Here is a 16,178-nt window from a genome sequence, read left to right on the forward strand (position 1 = left end):
TGTTAGATTTGGCAAGAACATTGCAGTTAACATTACCTGACAAAATGCGAAAAGATGAGGTAATTATGGCGGTGGTGAAGCATTTAAAGTAGCCTGAGATAGAGTTTGACTCATTGGAAATGGCAAAAATTCAGTTGCAAATTAAACAAATGGAACATGAGAAATAATTAAAGCAGCTTGAATACGAGAGAGAGAGAGAGAGGAAAAAGAAAAGAAGAGAGAAGAAAGGAGAAAAGAAAGAAGAATCCTAGCAGAACAAAAAGAAAAAGAAAGGGAGATACAGATCAGTGAAAAAGATAGAGAGGGAGTTTGAACTTCAGAAAATGGCCATGAAACATGACAATCAGTTAAAATTGGCAGACGTAAAGGGACACGTACAGTTGGAGGAGATGGATGAGGATAATGAGAAAGAGCGTCATAGTCAAAGGCTTGGTGGGAATCTATTTAAATATGTCCAAGCATTGCCAAGGTTTGACGAGAAGGAAGTGGAAGCCTTTTTCATTTTATTTGAGAAGGTAGCTAAATAAATGAAATGGCCACAGGACATGTGGGTATTACTGATACAAACAAAGCTGGTAGGTAGAGCTAGTGAACTGTTTGCATCACTACCGGAGGAGGTATCTGGAACGTATGAGGAGGTGAAGAAATCCATCTTAAGTGCATGTGAGCTAGTGCCTGAAGCTTACAAAGGTTTAGAAATTTAAAGAAAGAATTTGGTCAAACATACATGGAGTTTGAAAGGCTCAAACAGACTAATTTTGATAGGTGGATTAGGGCTTTGAAAATAGACCAAACGTATGAAGCTCTCGGAGAAATTATACTTTTGGAGGAGTTCAAAAATTCAATTCCTGATGTAGTGAGAACTCGTGTGGAAGAACAGAGGGTTAAAACTGCGAGATTAGCAGCAGAAATGGCAGATGATTATGAATTAGTTCATAAATCAAAGATTGGTTTCCAACATCAGTTTCAGCCGGTGAGGGATAGAAACTGGGGACATGAGAAATATTCAAGTGGTAAAGGTAAAGGTGATCTGATGGGAGACAATAAAGGGAGTGTACCTCAGATTAAAAAAGAAATCCAGGACGGTGGAAAAGAAATGAAAAGTTTCAGATGTTTTCACTGTAATAAACTAGGCCATGTAAAGTCACAGTGTTGGTGGTTGAAGAAAAGCACTGGGAAGGCTGATGTGGTAAAACAGGATAAGACAGTGGGGTTTGTTAGAGTGGTAAAGGAAAGCCCAAGGGATGCGAAGGAGGTGCAAACGATTATACAGTCTGTTCAAGAAGTAATTGTGAAGAAGGTGCCAGATGTCTTTAAAGAATTTACTTGTGTGGGTAAAGTTTACTCGTGTATCAGGAGCAGGTAAAGAAATCACAATTTTAAGAGATACAGGGGCTAGTCAATCTTTAATGGTAAGAGAAGAGGAATTATGTAGTTTGGGAAGAATGTTGCCAGAAAAGGTGGTAATATGCGAAATTCAGGGTGAGAGGAGTAGCATTCCATTATATAAGGTAAGGTTGGAAAGTCCAGTGAAGAGTGGTGAAGTGGTAGTAGGAGTAATAGATAAACTGTATTCCTGGACAAGATAGTTTATCTTGGGTAATGATATAGCTGGATCGCAGGTGGGAGTGATGCCTACTGTGGTTGATTAGCCAATGGAAAATCAGAGAACTGAAGTGTTGAAGGACGAATATCCTGGGATTTGTCTGGATTGTGTAGTAACAAGGTCACAAAGTCACAGGTTAAGACAAGAGGAGAAATCAAAGAGTGAAGATGAAGTTGAAGTGCAATTATCAGAAACGATTTTTGATCAGATGGTTGAAAAAGAACAAGAACAGGTGGCGGATGAGGCGGATATTTTTAATTCAGTAAAATTGGCACAGGTTAACAGAGAGATTGACAGTATGCTGAAAAATGGCATAATTGAAGTGGGTTGCAGCCAATGGAGCTCACCCATACCAATGGTACCTAAACCAGACGGTACCCAACGATTGTGTGTGGACTATAGAAAGGTGAATGCAGTTACAAGAACGGACTCTTATCCTGCCCCACCATTGAAGGATTGCATGGAGAAAGTGGGACAATCTGCTTTTATTCCCAACTTCCAGACATGGAAAGAACATTTAAAACATCGTATGGAGTTCTTTGATCGACTTCAGGAGGCGGGTTTGGTGATAAACCTAGCCGACAGTGAATTTGGAGAAGCCCGAATCACTTTCCTTGCGGAGTTTCCGTTATCCTCAAGGCGAAGGGAAATAAGGCGATTTCATAGCATGAGTGGATTGGATCGAACAGCTGTGCAAAAGTTTTGTGGCGTGATTACTCCACTGATGGAATCGCTGAAGAAACGTAAAAAAATTCAATGGACAGCGGACTTTCAACAGGTATTTGACTGCCTGAAAGCTGTGATCACCAATGCTCCTGTATTGGAGAATTGCAAGGGGCTCTGTGGTCAGATTGAACTAAATTATCTGATTCTGAAGAGAAATGCCGAGGAGTAGAATGGATGGATCGTGCAGAGACTTTGTTCAAAGAGACTGTCAATCGAGAAGGATTTCGGTTGGAGGAAGAAGAACAAAGAAATATATTATTATACCTGTTTGCGTGTGTTGTTTTCTTTAAATGAAAATGCATATTTACTGTGTGCATTTCTTTGTGGATGGTGCAAAAGTGAAAAATGAAACCATCTTGAAGTTGATGGGTTTTTTTTCTTTGGGGGAGGTGTCATGCGAGAGTGCCTTTAAGAACTGGATGTTTAAGCAATGTACCTTTTAAGAAAACAGTGATGTCATAGAGTGGGTGAAGCGCAGCTCAGTTCAGCCATTTTGCAGTTTGGTTTTGCAGTTTGAAAAGTGCCTAGCTGGTTTTGCTGAGAGCAGTTTAAAAGTGCCTGGCTGTTTTTCTGGAGCTGAAGTCAACCAAGCTAATATATCTCTGCCATTCCACAGAAAATATATATATTCTTTAACCTGATGTGATTTTGTTCAAAGGTATTAAGTCTCTTTGAAGTTTGAAGGAACATTTTAAGGAGTTATTTACTGTTGCAATATTTTCTGAGTTATCTTTGAAGTAAGGGGTGTTAAGAGAGCCAATGTTTATTTAAGATGTTGAGTTCATGGAATAAACAGTGTTTTGTGTTTAAAAACCCACGTGTCCATAATTGTAATCCCACACCTAGGGAAAAGCCGTGTGCTAGGAAAAGCAACAAATCCATTAAAGGGAGAGGTTGGTTGAACTCCATGATACATTTTGGGGTTCTGAAAATGCCTCGCCCATAACAAGGGGTTATTGGGTTACGGGGATAGGGTGGACGTGTGGGCTTAATGTGGGTTGGTGCAGACTCGATGGGCCGATTGGCCTCCTTCTGCACTGTATGTTCTATGTAATCTATGTAACTTTTCACTTGATGATTCCAATACATTCCTGACCAGCCTCTCCCATTCACCCCACCCCCACACGGAAATGTGAGATCATCCAAAACTCTGCTGCCTGAGTGCTTTCTCACACCAAGTCCTGTTCACCATCAGCCCTGTGCTCACTGACTTTACTCCTGGTTTGGTAATGCCTCTATTTAAAAATTAACATCCTTGTTTCAAATTCCTCCCTATCTCTGTAATCTCGGAGATGTCTGCACTCTTCTCATTCTGGCCTCTTCACATCTCTGAATTTAATAATGTGGCAGGACCTGGGTATGAAACTCTGAAATTCACTCCCCAGAAGCTCCATCTCTCTCCTGATTAAAGATTGTTGTTAAAACCTGCCTCTCCAATCATGCGTTTATCCATCTGTTAAAATATCGCCCAATGTGACTCAGTGTCAATGTTTTTCTTTATGAATCTCCCCTGAAACACATTGGGATGTTTTATTACATTAATCATGTTGTATAAATACAAGTTGTTGCCATTTCATGACAGCCTGTTGAAGCAGAGTAAGATTCCACAAACAGGAGTCAGATGACTAACTGATGTTTTTTCATGGTGTCAGTTAAAACAGGAATGTTGGTCCCACTGCACCAGGAGAACTTCCCTGTGAACAGGATGTGGAGTTGAGCTCTCCTGAGCTGAGAGTGGAGCTGATTGTGCTGTCGGGTATCCGGTGTACACAAGTTACAAACCTTATCTCGTACTTTAATGTTCTCAGTAAGAACACAGTTCACGCAAACCAATGGGTGAAATGTTAGACAACCCACACTCTCAAACCAAGTGACCGACACCATCCAATACAACGTCTATGGATTTCTCTTCAATTCCCCAGACCTTTGTCACACTGTGAGCCACTTCAAAGTTCATGCTGTCCCAATATAACCCTGGTTGCTAAGCTACAGTCTAGATTTTCTAAACCCGTACATTTGTTTTACTTTCTGTATACTGTAAATGGCAGAACCCTGAGGAACATTAACATACAGAGGGATCTGGGTGTGCAGGTCCACAATTTCCTAAAAGTGGTAACACAGGTGGCCAAGGTGATTAAGAAGGCTTATGGTATGCTTGCCTTCATCAGCCGGGGCATTGATTTTTGAAACCTTTTGGAACAGGGAGCAAGGATTCCTATCTTTACTTTGAATCGTTGATGTTAGCTGTGTCCCAATGAATAGAGATATTTCCAACTGCAAATCCTTCCATTCCAATCCCTTGTAAACACATCAATCAAAGTCATCACTGCCAGGACAGGATAGAAATTTGAAACCGATATTCCAGTTATCACACAACATTCTCTCCCTCAATAATCTCTCCCTCAATGTTAACAAAACAAAGGACATTGTCATCGACTTCAGGAAGCGTAGTGGAGAATATGGCCCTGTCTATATCAATGGAAATGAAGTAGAAAGGGTCGAGCGCTTCAAGTTTTTAGATGTCCAGATTGTTGTGTTATGTACTTCGGAATACACGGGCTGCAACTTGATGCAGCTTTGAGTAAAAGATGCTCCAGACTTTGAAGTAAGTTCAATGTGATTTATTGAACCATTAGCACAGTTCTTAATGAGTTCGACTCTCTGTTAATCTAAATGTAGTAACTCAGTCTAACTGAACCAGCCTTGCTCTCAGCCACGTGCTGGGGTGTGATGCTGAGGATACACCCTGTCTCACTCTATAGATGTTGGTCAGTGGAAAGAGGTGGGGTGTGAGTGCCTCATCGCTTTTATAGTGAGATACCACCCCATAGTATCCTGACTGCTCACTGGCCGTGTCCTATTCTCTGTGTTCATTATCTGCATGTTTGCATATCATGACACAGATTACCAACAACCTGTCCTCGTTCCCCCCATGATGACACTATAGTTAAGAAAGCCCACCAACGACTCTACTTTCTTAGAAGACTAAGGAAATTTGGCATGTCAGCTCCGGCTCTCACCAACTTTTACAAATGCACCATAGGAAAGCCTTCTTTCTGGTTGTATCATGGCTTGGTATTGTTCCTGCTCTGCTCAAGACCGCAGGAAACTACAAACGGTGAATGTAGCCCAATCCATCACGCAAACCAGCCTCCCATCCATTGGCTCTGTCCACAATTCCCGCTGCCTTGGAAAGGCAACCAGCATAATTAAGGACCCAACGCACTCGGGCCATACTCTCTTCCACCTTCTTCCATCAGGAAAAAGATATAAAAGTTTGAGGTCAAGTACCAACCGACTCAAGAACAGCTTCTTCCCTGCTGCCATCAGACTTTTGAAAATGAAATGGACCTACCTCATATTAAGTTGATCTTTTCTCTGCACCCTAGTTATGACTGTGACATTGCATTTTGTAGTCTCTCCTTCCTTCCCTATGTACGGTATGCATTGTCTGTATAACAAGAAATAATACAGTTCACTGTATACTAATACATGTGACAATTCTCCTCTCTCTAAACTATCCATAGACTTCCTCCTATCAATTGTAGCCCTAATTCTTTTGGCCATCCTCCTAATTTTTGCCCAGTTCTCCTCCCTAATGCTGCTGACTCTCGGATTCTATTTTACACTCAGCTATTTACCTCCGTAATATATCACTCTGATGGCTAAATCTTAACACCTGAATTTAACAAACTCTTTTGCTGAACGTGCGTCATAATTAATTCCAGTGACGACCGATATGTATTTTCTATCCGGGTGGGTTCACTGCGCCATCTCCCGATTACCTGTCCCCCAGTGCCAGGAGTTCAGACACTGGGCTCCGAACGAGCAATGGCAGCTCTAGCTCCCACAAGCCTCCGCGCCTGGGAAACCGCGCAGATGTGCGGCCCGAAATGCGCATGTTCACCGTAAGAAGGGTTGCGCATGTGCGACGATTTGCTCTTTCTGTTGGTCAACATTGAGTGTGATTTGGAGTCAAAGTGTCTCCCAGCCGACGTACCTTCCTTCCCCTTGCCCATCGTGCGGGGCATCAACCAATGGAAATTGTCGGGGGAATCGGGAGAACTTTATTCGTCCAGCCAATCAGAGCACGGCTTTGGGTGCATTCAGATTGAGCTTCACAGAAGAGTAAACCTCCTCATGTCTCCTAATCTGTGAGTGAAACACTGTCTTTTCTCCCCCTTTCCATTTACTCATTCTGGGGTTAAATTGTGGCTTGCAGGAACTGAAGGGAAAGGAAGTGAATCCAGGGAAGGTGCAGACTCTGGGAAGGTTGGGCCAGGTCTCTCTCCCTCAGCTTGACACATTTTTTGTCTGGCTAAAAGGATGGTCTCTTTCCTCATGTTCACAAGGGCTGGCATCCACAGAGATGGTTGACGTTTAAGGGGACAGTAATTTTTTTTAAATTTAGGAGGCGCAATTCTTTTTTTTCCAATTAAAGGACAATTTAGCATGGCCAATTCATCTACCCAGCACATCGTTTTAGGTTGTGGTCGCGAAAGCCACGCAGACACGGGGATAATATGCAAACCCAACACAGACAGTGACCCGGGGCTGGGACTGAACCTGGGTCCTCGGCGCTGTGAGGCAGCAGTGCTAACACTGCACCACCATGCTGCGCCTAGGGGATAGTAAATCAATGTAGGACACAGATATGCCCAGTTTTGTAATTATGGTACATATTAAATAGAGTATTTATGGTTAAGTAATAAAGTGCTAATTATTTCTAGTCTTGAGATATAATGCTGTAACTAACTTATACATTTACAATCATAGTGAGAATGCGGGAAGAATGTGTGGGATGGAGATAACCGATTCAGGGGAAAGGAAGAGGAATATTATACAGAAACTAGCATTGTCTGCTCTGAATTTCTGTCCTGTACTTTGTGAAGACTTTTGTAAACTCCTTTTCCAGGATGTCAGAAGGGGAGGATTTGCAGCCAGAAATCTCAAAATGCAGCAAGACTTAACAGAGCCACTCGAATGACCAGAACCTGAATGCCATCAGTCTCTGAATCTCGAAGGATAAATTGTCTGTTTTGGCCGTCACATCAGTACGACTGGAAAGGCACCAAGAAACACAGATCTGAGTGAGAGTGTCCAGTGCACTGACTGTGGAAAGGGCTTTCACCAATTATACAGACTGCAGAAATATCACACCATGTACAGCAAGGGAGAGACTGTACACATGCTGTGTGTGTGGGAAGGGATTCACTCAGTCATCCCACCTGCTGACACACCAGCAGGTTCACACCAGGGAGTGACCGTTCACCTGCCCCGAGTGTGGAAAGGGTTTCACTCAGTCATCCCACACTAGGCCGTTGAACTGCTCCAAGTGTGGGAAGTGTTTTATTCAATCCTCACTCCAGTGACACATCAGGTAATCCACACCAGGGCGAGGCCATTCGCCTGAGTGTGGGAAGCGTTTAATTCAATTATCGCACCTCGTGACACACCAGGGAGTCTACACAAGGGAGAGGCCATTCACATGCTCGGAGTGTGGGAAACGTTTTATTCAATCATCCCACCTAGCATCACATCAGGGGGTTTGCAGCAGGGAGAGGCCTTTCACCTGCTCCGAGTGTGGGAAGCGGTTTATTCAATCATCTCACCTAGTGTCACACTAGGAGGTCACACCTGGCAGAGGACATTCATCTGTCCTGAGTGTGGGAGGGGTTTCATTCAATTATCAGACCTGCAGGCTCACCAGCAAGTTCACACTGGGGAGAGGCCATTCTCCTGCAGAGTGTGGGAAGGGATTTATTTGTTCAGCCAACCTGCAGGCACACCAATGCATTCACACCAGGGAGAGACCATTCAGTTGCTCTGAGTGTGGGAAGGGATTCGCTCTTTCATCCGATCTGCAGAGGCACCAGCAAGTTCACACCGGGGAGAGGCCATTCACCTGCTCTGAGTGGGAAGGGATTCATTCAGTCATCCCACCAACAGACACACCGGAAAGTTCACAAAGGGATTTACTCAGTCACCCCGCGTGCTGAGACACCAGCAAGTCAATAAGTGATGACAGGGATTGGATTCTGCTGTTTTTGCTGCTGTTAATTACATCCAGGACTGAACCATGTTCATTCTGACACTTGCTGAAGTGGGAGAGTTGGAGGGTTTCTTTCTGCTGGACTGGCTGGTGTCAAACCTTGCTTCCAGTGGCCTGATGCTGAGCCTGGGAGAGCACATTTCCACTGAAATGATTCTCAAAAGCTGCTGAAGGACATTTATTTTATCCTGGACAGTAAATAGTGTTAATAACACTACAGGTAGATCTAAAATAAATATATTTGTCTGTTTCATTGAATCTACAGCACAGGGCCAGGCCAGTCGGCTCAATTGATCTGTGTCAGTATTTAGCTCCACATGAGCCTCCACCCACCCCGCTTCAGCTCCCCCATCAGCATCTCCTTTTTTTCCTTTGTCCCTCATGTATGTATCCAGTTTCCCCTTCAATGTATTCACGCTGTTCATCTCAACCTCTTTTTTTTTAAATTTAGAGTACCCAATTCATTTTTCCCACTTAAGGGGTAATTTAGTGTGGCCAATCCACCTATCCTGCACATCTTTGGGTTCTGGGGGCAAAACCCACGCAAACAAGGGGAGAATGTGCAAACTCCACACGGATAGTGACCCAGAGCCGGGATCGAACCTGGGACCTCGGTGCCGTGAGGCAGCAGTGCTAACCACTGCACCACAGTGCTGCCCTAGGTTAAAGAGGTTTCTACTGAAATTATTGAATGCTTGCATCATCTTAAAGACTCCCATCAGATCACCCTTCAGTCGTCTCCTTTCCAGTGAAAGGCAGCCGTAACATAGAACATCGAACATTACAGCGCAGTACAGGCCCTTCGGCCCTCAATGTTGAGCCGACCTGTGAAACCACTCTAAAGCCCATCTACACTATTCTCTTATCATCCATATGTCTATTAGTGTTGGCGAGTCCACTACTGTTGCAGGCAGGGCATTCCACGCCCTTACTACTCTCTGAGTAAAGAACCTACCTCTGACATCTGTCATATCTATCTCCCCTCAATTTAAAGCTATGTCCCCTCGTGCTAGACATCACCATCCGAGGAAAAAGGCTCTCACTGTCCACCCTATCCAATCCTTTGATCATCTTGTATGCCTCAATTAAGTCACCTCTTAACCTTCTTCTCTCTAACAAAAACAGCCTCAAGTCCCTCAGCCTTTCCTCATAAGATCTTCCCTCCATACCAGGCAACATTCTGGTAAATCTCCTCTGCACCCTTTCCAATGCTTCCACATCCTTCCTATAATGCGGCGCCCAGAATTGCACCAGAGTTTTGTACAGTGGCAACATGACCTCATGGCTCCAAAACCCAATCCCTCTACCAATAAAAGCTAACATACCATACACCTTCTTAACAACCCTCTCAACCTGGGTGGCAACTTTCAGGGATCTATGTACATGGACACCGAGATCTCTCTGCTCATCCACACTGCCAAGAATCTTACTATTAGCCCAGTACTCAGTCTTCCTGTTATTCCTTCCAAAATGAATCACCTCACACTTATCTGCATTAAACTCCATTTGCCACCTCTCAGCCCAGCGCTGCAGCTTATCTATGTCCCTCTGTAACTTGTAACATCCTTCCGCACTGTCCACAACTCCACCGACTTTAGTGTCATCTGCAAATTTACTCACCCATCCTTCTACGCCCTCCTCCAGGTCATTTATAAAAATGACAAACAGTAGTGGCCCCAAAACAGATCCTTGTGTTACACCACTAGTAACTGGACTCCAGTCTGAACATTTCCCATCAACCACCACCCTTTGTCTTCTTCCAGCTAGCCAATTTCTGATCCAAACTGCTAAATCACCCTGAATCCCATGCCTCCGTATTTTCTACAGTAGCCTACCGTGGGGAACCTTATCAAACGCTTTACTGAAATCCATATACACCACATCAACTGCTTTACCCTCATCCACCTGTTTGGTCACCTTCTCAAAGAACTCAATAAGGTTTGTGAGGCACGACCTACCCTTCACAAAACCGTGTTGACTATCTCTAATCAAATTATTCCTTTCCAGATGATTATACATCCTATTTCTTATAAGCCTTTCCAAGATTTTGCCCACAACAGAAGGCTCACTGGTCTATAGTTATCGTGGTTGTCTCTACATCCCTTCTTGAACAAGGGGACAACATTTGCTATCCTCCAGTCTTCTAGCACTATTCCTGTAGACAAAGATGACTTAAAGATCAAAGCCAAAGGCTCAACAATCTCCTCCCTAGCTTCCCAGAGAATCCTAGGATAAATCCCATCTGGCCCAGGGGACTTATCTATTTTCACACTTTCCAGAATTGCTAACACCTCCTCCTTATGAACCTCAAGCCCTTCTAGTCTAGTAGCCTGAATCTCCGTATTCTCCTCGACAACACTATCTTTTTCCTGTGTGAATACTGACGAAAAATATTCATTTAGCACCTCTCCTCTCTCCTCGGACACCACGCACAACATCCCGCTACTGTCCTTGACTGGCCCTACTCTTACCCTAGTCATTGTTTTATTCCTGACATATCTATAGAAAGCTTTAGGGTTATCCTTGATCCTACCTGCCAAAGACTTCTCATGTCCCCTCCTGGCTCTTAGCTCTCTCTTTAGGTCCTTCCTAGCTAACTTGTAACTCTCGAGTGCCCTAACTGAACCTTCATGTCTCATCTTTACACAAGCCTCCTACTTCCTCTTGACAAGTGTTTCGACTGCTTTAGTAAACCACGGTTCCCTTGCTCGACCACTTCCTCCCTGCCTGACAGGTACATACTTAGCAAGGACACGCAGTAGCTGTTCCTTGAACAAGCTCCACATTTCCATTGTGCCCATCCCCTGCAGTTTTCCTCTCCATCCGATGCATCCTAAGTCTTGCCTCATCACATCATAATTGCCTTTCCCCCAGATATAACTCTTGCCCTGCGGTATATACCTATCCCTTTCCAGCACTAAAGTAAATGTAATCGAATTGTGGTCACTATCACCAAAGTGCACACCTACCTCCAAATCTAACACCTGTCCTGGTTCATTACCCAGTACCAAATCCAAAATGGCCTCGCCTCTCGTTGGCCTATCTACATACTGTGTCAGGAAACCCTCCTGCACACATTGGACAAAAACGGACCCATCTAAAGTACTCGAATTATAGCGTTTCCAGTCAATATTTGGAAAGTTAAAGTCCCCCATAACAACTACCCTGTTGCTTTCGCTCCTATCCAGAATCATCCTTGCAATCCTCTCCTCTACATCTCTGGAACTTTTCGGAGGCCTATAGAAAACCCCTAACAGGGTGACCTCTCCTTTCCTGTTTCTAACCTCAGCCCATACTACCTCAGTAGACGAGTCCTCATCAAACGTCCTTTCTGCCACCGTAATACTGTTCTTGACTAACAGTGCCACCCTTCCCCCCTCTTTTACCACCTTCCCTGAGCTTACTGAAATATCTAAACCCTGGCACCTGCAACAACCATTCCTGTCCCTGCTCTATCCATGTCTCCGAAATGGCCACAACATCGAAGTCCCAGGTACCACTCCATGCCGCAAGTTCACCCACCTTATTCCAGATGCTGCTGGCATTGAAGAAGACACACTTTAAACCACCTTCCTGCCTGCCGGTACACTCCTGCAACTTTGAAACCTTACTCATGACCTCACTACACTCAACCTCCTCTATACTGGAGCTACAATTCAGGTTCCCAAGCCCCTGCTGAACTAGTTTAAACCCTCCCGAAGAGCATTAGCAAATTTCCCCCCCAGGATATTGGTACCCCTCTGGTCCAGGCGTAGACCATCCCGTTTGTAGAGGTCCCACCGACCCCAGAATGATCCCCAATTATCCAAAAATCTGAAACCCTCCCTCCTGCACCATCCCTGTAGCCACATGTTCAACTCCTCTCTCTCCCTATTCATCGTCTCGCTAGCACGTGGCACGGGTAACATCCCAGAGACAATAACTCTGTTTGTGTTAGATCTAAGTTTCCACCCTAGCTCCCTGAATTCCTGCCTTACATCCCTATCCCTTTTCCTACCTATATCGTTGGTACCGATGTGGATCACGACTTGGGGCTGCTCCCCCACCCCCTTAAGAATCACGATCAGAGACATCACGGACCCTGGCACCTGAGAGGCAACACACCAACCGCGAGTCTTTCTCGTTCCCACAGAATCTCCTATCGTTCCCCCTAACTATGGAGTCTCCAATGACTAATGCTCTGCTCCTCTTCCCCCCTGCCCTTCTGAGCAACAGGGACAGTCTCTGTGCCAGAGACCTGTACCCCATGGCTTACCCCTGGTAAGTCCTCCCCCCCAACAGTATCCAAAGTGGTATACGTGTTACTAAGGGGAACGACCACAGGGGATCCCTGTACTGACTGCTTCCTCCCAGCCCCTCTCATCATCACCCATCTATCTTTATTCTTCACAGTAACTACATCCCTGAAGCTTCTATCTATGACCACCTCTGCCTCCCGAATGATCCAAAGTCGCTCCAGCTCCAGCTCCCTAATGCGGTTTCCTTTTTTTTTTGCGTACATAATAGTTAATAATGATTGTCCAGTGCTCTCCATCACGCGGTGCAAGTTGCATTTTCGTATACAATTCATCCCTAATAATACCAACATGTAGTTTTCACATAAAATCAACGATGCTGAAAAGAAAGACAATGTCCACAATGATAATGAAAAGGAACCATTGGCATAGAACTGGCGTCTTGCGTCAGGAACACGTGCAGAACTCCTTCTCCATTATTCAGGCAAATGGCGTTCCATGAGTAGCTCCTCAGTTTCTCTCAGAAGAACCACCTGAAAGCTTCTCCTCCACCAGGGACGATTACCTTCTCTGGTGAAGAACCTGGCTTTTTCTTCAGCTCTTCACATTTCCGTAGCTTGCTGATCTGGTGGCCGATTTTGCGGTTCCGGCAGCTGCTGCACTCGCCGCAGTTGATGAGCCTCCTGCAGGGTGCACTTGGCCCGCACCCTTTCCTCTTCTTCTTGGCTGACTGGCGGCAGCGGTGGGCGGGGCCTGCTGAGGTAGGGCGGTGCAGTCCAGCAGGGCGGTCCGCCATGGCAGCCAGGGCGGCGGCGGGCAAGTGCAGGGCGGTCATGATGATGATGCCGGGGGGCAGGGAGATGGCGCCCAGGACGGGAGGCAGTGCGTCCGGACTCTGCGGCTCACTGGGCCAGGCGCAGGGCAGCCGGCTGTGGGGGGTGCACATGGCGGCCACCCACCTCTCCCACAGCCGCTCGCCGCGCCATTCACGCCGTAACCTTTCCTGAGGGTTAAATATTATTCTTGTAAACATTTGTTGCACCTTCTCCAGTGTCTCTATTTCCTTTTTCTAAATTGAGATTACCAATGTTGACAGAGACTGCCAGTGTAGTATAACCCTGGTTCAAAACCAGTTAAACATAACCTCCCTGCTTTTCAATTCTGTCCCTCTGGAATGGGACCCTATATATGGGCCCCACACTTACGGAAAGATGTGAAGTTCTCAGAGAGAGTGTAGAGGGGCTTTTCACAGTAACATTCATTGAAGCCTACTTGAGACATAAGCAATTATTATTATTATTAGAGGAGATTTATGAGGATACCAGAGATGAGGGACTTCAGTTAGTTGCAGTGACTGGAGCAGCTGAACTTCCTCTCTTTATATCACAGTCAGCAGAGATAAGGAGGCCACTCAGCCCGTCCTGGCACAAAGGAAGGTGGTTGTGGTTGTTGAGGTCAACTATCTCACCTCCTGAACATCACTGAAGGAGTTCCTCAGGGTAGAGTCCTTGGTCCCACCATCTTCAGCTATGCGATCAATTACCTTCCTTCCATCATAATGTCAGAAGTGGGGATGTTTACAGATCACTGCACAATATTCAGCACCATTCACAGCTCCTCAGATACTGGCACAGTCCATGTCCAAATGCAGCGAGACCTGGACAATATCCAGGCTTGGGCTGATGAGTGGGAAGGGACATGTGGGCCACACAATTGTCAGACAGACAATGACCAGACAAGGCCCAAGACCATAAGAAACTACAGAGAATCATGAACACAGCCCAGTCCATCTGGCGAAACCTCCTCCCATCCATTGACTCCATCTACACCTCCCGCTGCCTTGGGAAAACGGAAAGCATAATCAAAGACCCCTCTCCCACCCGGGTTATTCTCTCTTCCAACCTCTTCCATCGGCCAGGAGATACAATCATCTGAGAACACGCACTAACAGATTCAAAACAGCTTCTTCCCTGCTGTTACCAGACTCCTGAATGGCTGTCTTGTGGACTGAACTGACCTCTTCACACATCTTCTCTACTGAGTACTTCTACACTCCATATGCTTCACCTGGTGCCTGTGTCTGTGTATTTACATTGTGTATTTATGTATGTCCTATATAAAAGCAAATTACTGTGGATGCTGGAATCTGAAACAAAAGGGAAAATGCTGGAAAATCTCAGCAAGTCTGGCAGCATCTGTAGGGAGAGAAAAGAGCTAATGTTTCGAGTCCGATGACTCTTTGTCATCGGACTCAAAACGTTAGCTCTTTTCTCTCCCTACAAATGCTGCCAGACTTGCTGATATTTTCCAGCAATTTACCTTTCGTTTTGTATGCCCTATGTTTTTTCCATCTGTGGAAAGATCTGTCTGGACTGTACGCAGAACAATACTTTTCACTGTACCTCAGTACACGTGACAATAAATCCAATCGAATCTCCAACAAAAGAATATTTGACCATTACCCCTTGACATTCAATGGCTGAATCCCCCACTACACCTTGGAGGTTACCATTAATCAGAAGCTGAACTGGACTAGCCACATAAATACTATGGCTGCAAGAGTAGGTCACAGGCTAGCAATCTTGTGGTGACTATCTCACCTCCTGACTCCTCAAAGCCTGTCCGGCATCTACAAGGAAGAACTCAGGAGTGTGAAGGAATACTCTCCCCTTGCCTGGGTGAGTGCAGCTCCAACTACACTCAAGAAGCTTGGCACAACTCATAACAAATCAACCCGCTTGATTGGCACCTTTTCCACATTCACTGCCCTCATCACTGATGCACAATAGTAGCTGCGTGTACCATCGACAAGATGTGTTGCAGAAACTCACCAAGGCTCCTTTGGCAGCACCTTCCAAACTCACAACATCTGCTAATTAATTATCAAAATCTTTATTAGTGTCCCAAGTAGGCTTACATTAACACTGCAATGACGTTACTGTGAAAATCCCCTCGTCGCCACATTCCGGCGACTGTTCGGGTACTGAGGGAGAATTCAGAATGTTCAATTCACCGGACAGCACATCGTTCCGGACTTGTGGGAGGAAACTGGACCACCAGAAGGAAACCCACGCAGACACAGGGAGAACGTGCAGATTCCGCACAGTGACCCAAGACGGGAATCGAACCTGGGACCCTGGCGTTGTGAATCAACAGTGCTACCCACCGTCCTACCGTGCCACCCAATTAGAAGGTAGAAATACAAGGACAGCAGATACACGAGAACACCTCCACCTGGGAATTCACCTCCAAGTCACTCATGTCAGGAAAACAGAGGTAGTTTTAAGTGATCTTTATTTGTGTTGTTAAATATTAAAATTGAGGAGAGATTACAGTGGGTTTGATTTAATTTTTCTGTGTAGGAAGAGTAGAAACAACTCTGGTTGGATTCATGTTGAAACAAAGTTTGCATGTGTCGGTGGGGAAGGTTTCAGTTCAAACTGTTCCTATTGAGCTGGGGAGTTTGCAGCATGAAAAGTAAACATCAGGTTGGAGAAATAATGAATTGTTGCTCAGCAACCAGGAGCACCAGGTGGAAGGCTTTTTGAGGGAAGTTTTA

This window comes from Scyliorhinus torazame, chromosome 5 (genome assembly GCF_047496885.1).
Source record: "Scyliorhinus torazame isolate Kashiwa2021f chromosome 5, sScyTor2.1, whole genome shotgun sequence".
Taxonomy (NCBI): domain Eukaryota; kingdom Metazoa; phylum Chordata; class Chondrichthyes; order Carcharhiniformes; family Scyliorhinidae; genus Scyliorhinus; species Scyliorhinus torazame.